The sequence below is a fragment of the Neomonachus schauinslandi genome, chromosome 10 (assembly GCF_002201575.2).
Source record: "Neomonachus schauinslandi chromosome 10, ASM220157v2, whole genome shotgun sequence".
NCBI lineage: Eukaryota > Metazoa > Chordata > Mammalia > Carnivora > Phocidae > Neomonachus > Neomonachus schauinslandi.
The window spans coordinates 122,386,217-122,395,646 of NC_058412.1; positions in this window are offsets into that span (position 1 = coordinate 122,386,217).

Sequence of the window (9,430 nt, forward strand, 5' to 3'; positions counted from 1 at the left end):
ATTTTCCAGCCTGTCACAGCTGAGCCCAGCCCCTGGTGCTTCTGCAGAGCCCAAAGCTGCTCCCATAGGTTCTGGGACAGCATGAATGCTTTTGAATTCTCTCTGCTGGGTCCTATCAAATGGAAAAGGAGTGGAGCCCAGTCCTAAGCCCTGCTCAGCATGGCGGGGACCCCTGGAGAAGTGCCCTACACCTTTCACTTGGCTCAGAGAAGCCAGAGCCAGCCAGACTGGAGGAAGTGTCCATGGAGAACTTCTCAGCAATCCTGAATACTCCCAAGAAGATGTCCCACGTGGCAGAAATGGCACAGACTTGCCTGCACCCTTTGCAGATCACCCAATAGCAGACTTTCAGAGTGGCCCTGGTGCCAGGGACAGGCTTCTGCCAGAAGTTCTGTGCATTCGATCTGCAGCCTGTTGTGGTTTTCCAGGAAGCAAAGGCATGTGTGGAGGCTGCCTGGTCTGATGGCTCTCTCCACTCTGGAATATACACAGATCCTGTCCATGAAATGAAATATCCAACCTGTGAGGCCATGAATGCCTGAGACAGCCCTGCATTGCTGACTTAGTGAGAGAAAAACAGTAAGAGGTTCACAGCGGGAAGGGCAGGGAGTTGTGTATAAGAAAGAACACCCAGGGGCGCCTGGGTGGCTCAGTGGGTTAAGCGTCTACCTTCGGCTGAGGTCATAATCCCAGGGTCCTGGGATCAAGCCCTGCATGGGGCTCCCTGCTCAGTGGGGAGCCTGCTTCTTCCTCTGCCCTTCCCACTGCTCGTGCTCTCTCTCTCTCTCCCTCTCTCACATGCTCTCTCTCTCTCTCTCAAATAAATAAAATCTTTAAAAAGAAAAAAAAAAGGAACACCCACCTGCAAGTCAGGGCCTGAATTCTGCTCTTGCCTCCTGTCCTGGGACAGATAAATCACCATATTTCTCTGGGTCTCAGCTTTCTTGTTAAGTGGTTATTGGAAGCATTTACTCTGTTTTTCCGTGTGTAATTTTCTCAAACAGTAACATTGCCAACTAGATAAAGCTGGCTAAAATAAATTAGAGATCTAAAATAGAGTTTAAAACCAGTCCAGTTCCTGCTGGTTAGTTTTTCTTATTCAAAAGTAATAGATGTTCAGAAGAGAAAAAAAAAAAAACATACAGCCAAACACAAAGTAGTTCAGAGAACACTCACCTGGAGACCATGCTGTTGGCATCTTGTTGAGACGCTTCCAGATAAGATGTTCTTAACTTGGATTGGTGGATGGGCTTTGCGGAGGAGAGCCCCTGAATGATTTAATACCCGCCCCCCTTATGGGCCATTTAGGATATATGAGTTGTTTTTTCATTACAAAGAATGTCATGCAGATACAGGCTGGATAAAAAATAATTAGCACTTAATGAGAAAGCAAGCAGAAGAATAGACAATTTGAACACCTGACAAAGATGCTTTAAAGGGCACAAAAGCGTGCCAAATTGTCCCACAGTGTACAAAAATTACCAATGAGAGACAAATAGATTAATGCTCGTGTTCAGCCATTTGCATTTAAGTTAACAAATATTTACTGGACAGATGCTGTTGTATCTGTGCCAGGTGCAGAGGACTCCACTGGCAGCCCAGCTGCTGACCTCACAGCTTTCAAACTAGTGGAGACCGACACGGAAACTATTTCACGCACAAACAGTCATTTGTGTTTAAGCAAACTGCCTTCACGCGTGTTGGCGCATTAGAACCCTGAACCATCTCCCTCCCTGAGCTCTTTTCCTTGACCCCGCCTCCCAGCCGCTGAGGGGCCTGCAGGTCTCAGCCTTGAGGGAAGTTCTTCCAGCTCACATCCAATCCAGACGTTGCCTCCGAGTGTCCCTGCATGGAGGCCATTCAACTTTTGGGGAACAGGAAGCTTACAACCCTCAATTTGGCCCGTGCTTGTTTGAAACTTTTCCCTATATTGAACTGCAGCCTCCCTCCCTGTAGCTTCCTCTGATTGGTCCCAGAACCTCACAAAACAAGTCTGCCTTCTTCTCCAACCTGGAAATCTAAAGAGCTTTAGATCTTCAGGTGAAGCACCCAATCCCATGGTCTGCCCCCAAGACAGCACCCAGCATCTGTGATGTCCTCCCCTGGCAGAAGGGACCTGCAAGGCCCTGTTGATTCGTCAGACCATGCACATGCCCAGACCAAACAAAGTATCCATGAACAGATGGCCACGGCATGGGGGCAGCAAGGCCCAGATCTTTGAGGACAGATTATGCTGGTGACACTAGAAAACCTCCTGCAAGCTTCGGGAGGATGGATGGGGATGGAAAGAAGATGAGCCAGCCATTATTGGAGGACCTAATCTGCTGTCCTCCCCCAAAAAAGAGCCTGTGTGCCTAGAGTGTGTGCTTATCTCCTGGGGATTTTATTTTATTTTTTTAAAGACTTTATTTATTTGACAGCGCACAGATAGGCAGAGTGGCAGGCAGAGGGAGAAGCATGCTCTCTGCTGAGCAGGGAACCCGATGCGGGGCTTGATCCCAGGACCCTGGGATCATGACCTGAGCTGAAGGCCGAAGCTTAACCGACTGAGCCACTTAGGCGCCCCTCTCCTGGGGATTTTAATTCAGCTGGTCTAGGGTAGACCTGAGATTCTGCTTACACGCTCCCAGAGATGTGCTGATAATTCAGAGGATACCTTTTGAGTAGCAGAGCCCTAGGGCAGTGGTGTCATAATACCCTGGAGGAGCTTTAAAAAATACCAAGAGTTTGGCTTACCCCAAACCTACTGGTTCAGTCTTCTTGTCCATTTATCGAGAAGGTCTCAACCTAGATTGCACATTAGAATCACTTGAGTTTTTAAAATGCTCTCACTCATTGATCTCTCTCATTGATCTCTCTCTCTTTCTCTTGCTGCTTTAATTTGAAAAATTTACCAGCCTAATTTGGTATGGGAGCAGAGGTTCCCAGCCCTGGCTGCACATTAGAGTCACCTGAGAGTATTATAAAATATCAGTGTCAGGCGCCTGGGTGGCTCAGTTGGTTAAGTGACTGCCTTCGGCTCAGGTCATGATCCTGGAGTCCCGGGATCGAGTCCCGCATCGGGCTCCCGCTCGGCAGGGAGTCTGCTTCTCCCTCTGACCATCCTCCCTCTCATGCTCTCTGTCTCTCATTCTCTCTCTCTCAAATAAATAAATAAAATCTTTTATTTTTTTTTTAAAGATTTTGTTTATTTATTTGAGAGAGAGAATGAGACAGAGAGAGAGAGAGCACGAGAGGGAAGAGGATCAGAGGGAGAAGCAGACCCCCCGCCGAGCAGGGAGCCCGATGTGGGACTCGATCCCGGGACTCCAGGATCATGACCTGAGCCGAAGGCAGTCGCTTAACCAACTGAGCCACCCAGGCGCCCTAAAATCTTTTAAATAAATAAATAAATAAATAAATAAAATGTCAGTGTCAGGGCCCTTCCCTGCAGACCCACTGAATCAGAATTCTCGGGGTTAGGGCCAAGAGATCAGCATTTCATAAAGCTCCCCAGATGATTCTGAGGTGCAGCCCCTGGTGCAGAGTCTGAGAGAAGAATCATCTGGGGTTCTTGATGAAAATACAGGTTACCACACTCTCCGCCGAAAATTCCGGGACTGTATGTTTAGCAAGTGCCATGGGTGATTCTTAGGAAATGGCAAGGTTGGGAAACACTGAGGTAGAGGAAAGGTCCCTGGATTGGAGTCAGAAAGACAGTGCTCCTAGCTGCAAGACTTCCCACAGGTCACTTAGCCTCTCTGAGATTCATCTCTTCATCTGTAAAATTGAGAGGATGGTAATTGTGCGGGGCAGAGATGGACATAACTAGCCCAGAGGTCTGCATAGCCAGTCTATAGGACAGTTCTTGTTGGAAACTGTCACAGGCCAGAGACTACATTTCCCAGCTCTCCTTTGCACTTTGGTGACGTGGCCACAGGACTGAGTTCTGGCCAGTGGAACAAGGGCATAAGTAAGGAGGACTGCCACCCATTGAAACCTCCCACAAGGTCCTCTGCTCTCTCTCTTCACTGTGTGCCCACTGGGTAGCAGTGCCTGCTGGATCGCAATGGCTGGGTGATCTTGGAAGCCACATGGGAAGGTTGGCAGAGAACTCCCTGCCCTTCCCCCCACCTACTGCTAATTGGACTTTGCGTGAGTGAAAAATAACTTCTGTGTAAAGCCACTGTGGTTTCGCTCTTTCAGTAGCTAGTGCCATGTTAACTGACATACTGCCCCGAGGATTGTGGCAAAAATTATCTCATGCAGAGGCTGCAAACTGATGATGTGAGGGCTTAGATCCAACCCACGAATATGTTTTGTTATTTCTGTGCCAGCCAGTTTTTTTTTTCGTAACACATTTTAAGATGAGAGATTTCACGTGAACCTCTGGATCTCCAGGTTCTTGAAAACCTGGAATAGCTGGCAGCCAAGCTTGCAATCCACTCCGGGAGGGATTGGCTGGAACAAGGAGCGGCCAGCTGTATGTCAGGTGGAACACCTGCTCTCCCAATCCACCGTGCTCCCCACCACACCCTTACGGCATTTCTGGGGTCCCTGTGGCTTCCTGAGCCAGCAGGCCCTCAGGTAATCGATGTAGACAGTAGATGCATTCACTGTTAGGATTTTTCACAGCGTATTTCTTCAGGCGACTTCTAACTCCCAGGAGAACCATTCATCCTGCCCCAAACTCGGAAGCAAAATCTCCTGAGTGAACCTTTCAGGCTGAAGGATGTCCTCCACCCCCACCCCAGCCCACCCATGGCCGTGGCCCGTTCAGTGTCTGCTATCTGTGGAGGCAGTGGTGTGTGGAGGAAAGGGCTCAGGTGTATCTGGGGATCAGGTAGACCTGGACCCCAACTCCAGCTCTGCTGCTTCCTAGCTGATGATTGGGGGTCAGGCAGTTCGTGTTATTTATTTTAGAGAGAGCGTGAGTGGGGCCGGGGGTGGGGGGCAAAGGGAGAGGGAGAGAGAGAATCTCAAGCAGACTCCATGCGGGACCCAATCTCACGACCCTGAGATTGTGACCTTTGCTGAAATTAAGAGTCGGACACAACCGACTGAGCCACCCAAGTGCCCTACCATGTAACCACTTTTGCTGACTATCCTTCTATAACTTATTTTAAAAATTGAATCGTATATACTTTTTTGGTAACCTGCTTTTTTTCTTTTTATATTTTAAGTATTCTAGTACCCTTGCTAAATAGAATTTTTAGAGTAGCTCATATAATTCCAACCTGTTTTTAACCGTAACCTCTACATTGTACCCTTACTCATTTAGTGGATATAAATTGTTCCATGGTACAGACGTACTCTATTTATCTAATCCCCTATTGTGTGGACACTTAGAACTCCCATTCTCTGTGGACTTGGGTGTTAGCACTTTACTTTGGGCTAATAACTTCATTCACCTGAGCATCAATTTCCCCATGCCTGTGATCAGGATAGTAACAATCTCACTTCACTTGAGATAATGACTAAAAAGTGTTTAGCACAGTGTCTGGCACATGGGAAACCCTCATAGCTGTTACTGTCATAACATATTGTAATCTACCAGTAGTAGGCCCAAGTGAGCAGTTCCCTGAGGCTCTCCACCTCACCGTGCACTGAGTTCACATTCAAGGCATCTTGGTGGCTGAGTCCGTCCCTGGTTCTCAGGGAGAGAAGGGCAGGAGTGATCCCATCACTGGCTAGGAACAGCTCGTCTCCAGTGTGAATTGATACATTGGCATGTCAGTATATGTATCTCAGGCATTTTCAGATTTCTGGCACCCAAACTGGATGTTACTTTTCCCTGATTAAAACTCTCCAGTGACTCCCCAGTGCCCTCAGCATGATGTGATAACCCCTAAAGGTGGCTTAGCAGGCCTGGCATGACCACCGAGCCTCATCTCTCACCTCTGTCTCCAGCCAGATGAACAGCCGTGGGTCCCTGAAACACCGCACCCTCTCTCTCACCTCTGGGCTTTGCACCTGCTCCTCCCTCTGCCTGGAGCATGCATCCCTTTCCCTATCTTCTCTCCATCTGGCTAATTCCTCCTCATTCTTTTTTTTTTTTTTTAATTTTTTTTTTTTTAAGATTTTATTTATTTGTGAGAGAGAGAATGAGAGACAGAGAGCATGAGAGGGAGGAGCAGACTCCCTGCTGAGCAGGGAGCCCGATGTGGGACTCGATCCCGGGACTCCAGGATCATGACCCGAGCCGAAGGCAGTCGCTTAACCAACTGAGCCACCCAGGCGCCCCAATTCCTCCTCATTCTTAAAGTCCTCTGCTTAGAGGTCCCTGAGCAGATGCTGGCAATGCCCTACCCGTCCCTACTTTTACCATTTCTGTGCACACCGGCTGACCCCCACCAGGCAGCACCCACATGGGTTGCCTGAGGGCTTTCTGTAGTCGCTGGAAGCTTCTCTGCCAACCTCAGGGCAGGCCCAAAATGCTGGGACATTAGCACTCCCTGCAAGAAGCAGCCTTCCAACAATGACAGGACTTCGTGTACAAATGCCCTGGCTTTCTTCCTCCTCAGGGAAGTGCTTTACACCAGCCTCAGGATTTCCCTGTGGGATTAAGCTCCAGGCACCCAGGGTGCTAACTTGCTTGACAATACACCTTCCCAGGCTGCCTTTCTTGCCTATGTTATTCCCCCACTTGCCTCCCAGAGTTTCCTTCTCCCAAGTTAACTGCTTGTCCTTGAATTCTTTTTTTTTTTTTTAAGATTTTATTTATTTATTTGACAGAGAGAGATCACAAAGAGGCAGACAGGCAGGCAGAGGGAGAGGGAGAAGCAGGCTCCCTGCTGGGATCATGACCTGAGCCTAAGGCGGATGCTTAACCGACTGAGCCACCTGGGTGCCCTGTTGTCCTTGAAGTCTCGTCTTGGGATCTGCTTCAGAGGAACCCATACTGAGAGCCCCCAGCTCCTGAGAGCCTTCGCTGGCATGTCCAGCACCCAGGTGGGACAGGCAGGTGCCCCTTCCCAGCTCTGCCACACCCCCCATCCTTACCCCAGCACAGCACTCATCACGTTGGGGTATAATTGCCCAGGTCCGCACGGAAACACGGACCATTCGCTGTGGAAGAAATTAAAATGGATTTGAAACAGTTGAAAAGATGAAACTCAAAGAATGCCAGTTGATAAGGCACCTGAAAGGGCAAAATTAGAAAATCATTTTACAGCCCCTGATAATTGGTCTAGCCAAGGACCATCAGTGGATGAAAAACCAGATACCCATAAGGTCCTGGTGGGAAGAGGAAAAATGGACATTTAACATGGAAAGTGGTGGTCACCACCTCAATGAAACATGGTATCACTAATAGTGGGACACCAAGATACTGTGGATGTCCGGACTCGAGGCAAAATGAAGCACACGGCTCCACCCACGAAGGATTAGTTAAATTCCTGCCCCCAAATGCTTCACCTGAATCTAGTCTATCCTTTAGACCTAAGTGCTAGTTTATAGGAAACACAGAGGAGAGTACAAGTTAAAAGGCGCGACAATGACCAATCAGGATCCCAAGCAGAACATTGTACAGGACAGCTCTGTGAGTTAACATCGTGGGGAAAAATATAAAGGAATGAGGACCATTCTCCATAAAAGAGACTTGAGAGGTAACAACAGAATTCATGGCATGGTCCTCGTGTGGATCCTAGTTCAAACTCGCTATGCAGACATTTCTGGTACGACAGGAGAAATGGGAATGTGAACTAGATATCAGGGCCTTATTAATTTTTTAAATGTGAAAAGTGTGTTGTTTATGTGAGAAAATGACTTACATTAGATGTAAAGTATCTAATACTGAAGTATTTCATGGATGAAATATCATGATGCCTATAATTCATTTCAAAATACTTCAAACTCTCCTTCCCAAATTAAACAAACGTGGCAAGTTTTAACCAATGATTGTACTTAGGTGATGGATATATGGGTGTTCACTGAACTATTTTGTTTGCTATGTCATATGTCTGAAAATTTCTTTATCATAAAAACTCAAAAGAGAGAAGCAAATAAAAACCACAATATACCATTTTTCACCCAGAGATTCAAAAAGAAAAAAAATATGCTGAGTTGGCAAGGGTGCAGGGAAATGGGCCCTTTTGTCGATTGTTAGTGGGGAGTCTAAATTGGAACAGCCTCTTTGGAGGGAACTGGGCAGAGACATATTCTTCGATCTAGCAACTCCACTGCTAAGAATTTATCATACAAATTATACTCAAACATGGGCACAGATCTGTATGAATAAGGATTTTTGCTGCAGCATTTGTTTTTATAACAAAAAATTAGAAACAGCGTATATGTCTGTTAATAGGAGTTGTTAAATTTGTTACAGTGCATCCATACCATGTAGACTGTTCTAAAGTAAGGGTTAGACCTGCGTCGATAGGAACCTCTTTCCCAGATGTATTGATAAGAAAAATGCAAAGAGCAGGCCAATGTCTGTCCTACTTGTCACCGTATTTCTGATGCCATCAAAGTGCCTAGCACGCAGTGGGGGCACAGTTAATATTTGTTGAGGGGATGACTACACATTTGAGTGCAACTGCTGTAACATGGGCTCCTTGGATGCATTTAGGTGGAAGACACAGGGACTGTGGGGCATCCCAGTTGGGTGGCAGCTGGCGGTGCCAGGGGTGAAAGATTCACTCAAGGCAGAACAAAAGTGATAGAAGTTTATCGGATACACTGCAAGGGAGCATCGGCAGGACAGTAAAGGAGAGATTGTCTGCCACGAGCTATAGTTATAAGGTGGAGTAAGGGAGTATGGGGACATATGGAATTGTACTTTTTTTTTTTTTTTGGTAATCTTAAGAACTGTGCTTGGTTGTAACTGGTCAGTTAGGGCTGATGGCTCTTTTGAGTTGGGTCTCTTAATGAGCCTGTTTGGGTCAGCTAGGTGGTCGCTGTGGGCCCTTTTGCCTTGCTCAAGTTTCCACTGCTCAAGCCTTTTGCCCAAAATTGGCCTCTACAGGGACCAGATTTTCTAAGGTCTTACTTCCCTGAATTCAGACATTTGAATTTTCCCTCAAGACACATCATATCCTGCTTTGTAAAATCAAATCATGAACAGCAAGACACTTTGAGGAAAAAGGAATAAAAATTTCATGGAGGGGCACCTGGGTAGCTCAGTTGGTTAAGCATCTGCCTTAGGCTCAGGTTGTGATCTCAGGGTCCTGGGATCCAGCACACACCGCCCCCCCCCCCACTCAGGCTCCCTACTCAGGGGGAGTCTGCTTCTCCCTCTCCCTTTGACCCTCCCCCCACTCGTGCGCGCTCTCTCTTGCTCTCTCTCTCACTCAAATGAATAAAATCTTAAAAAAAAAAAATTCATGGAAGGGCAACAAAGAATTTGCTGAACCAGGAAGGCTAATGTGGCAACTGGGACTTAGTAGAAAATGTAGCTCCAAGCTTCCTGGCAGCCAAAGCAAAAAGGGAAGCCCGTGGGCCACAGAACGTT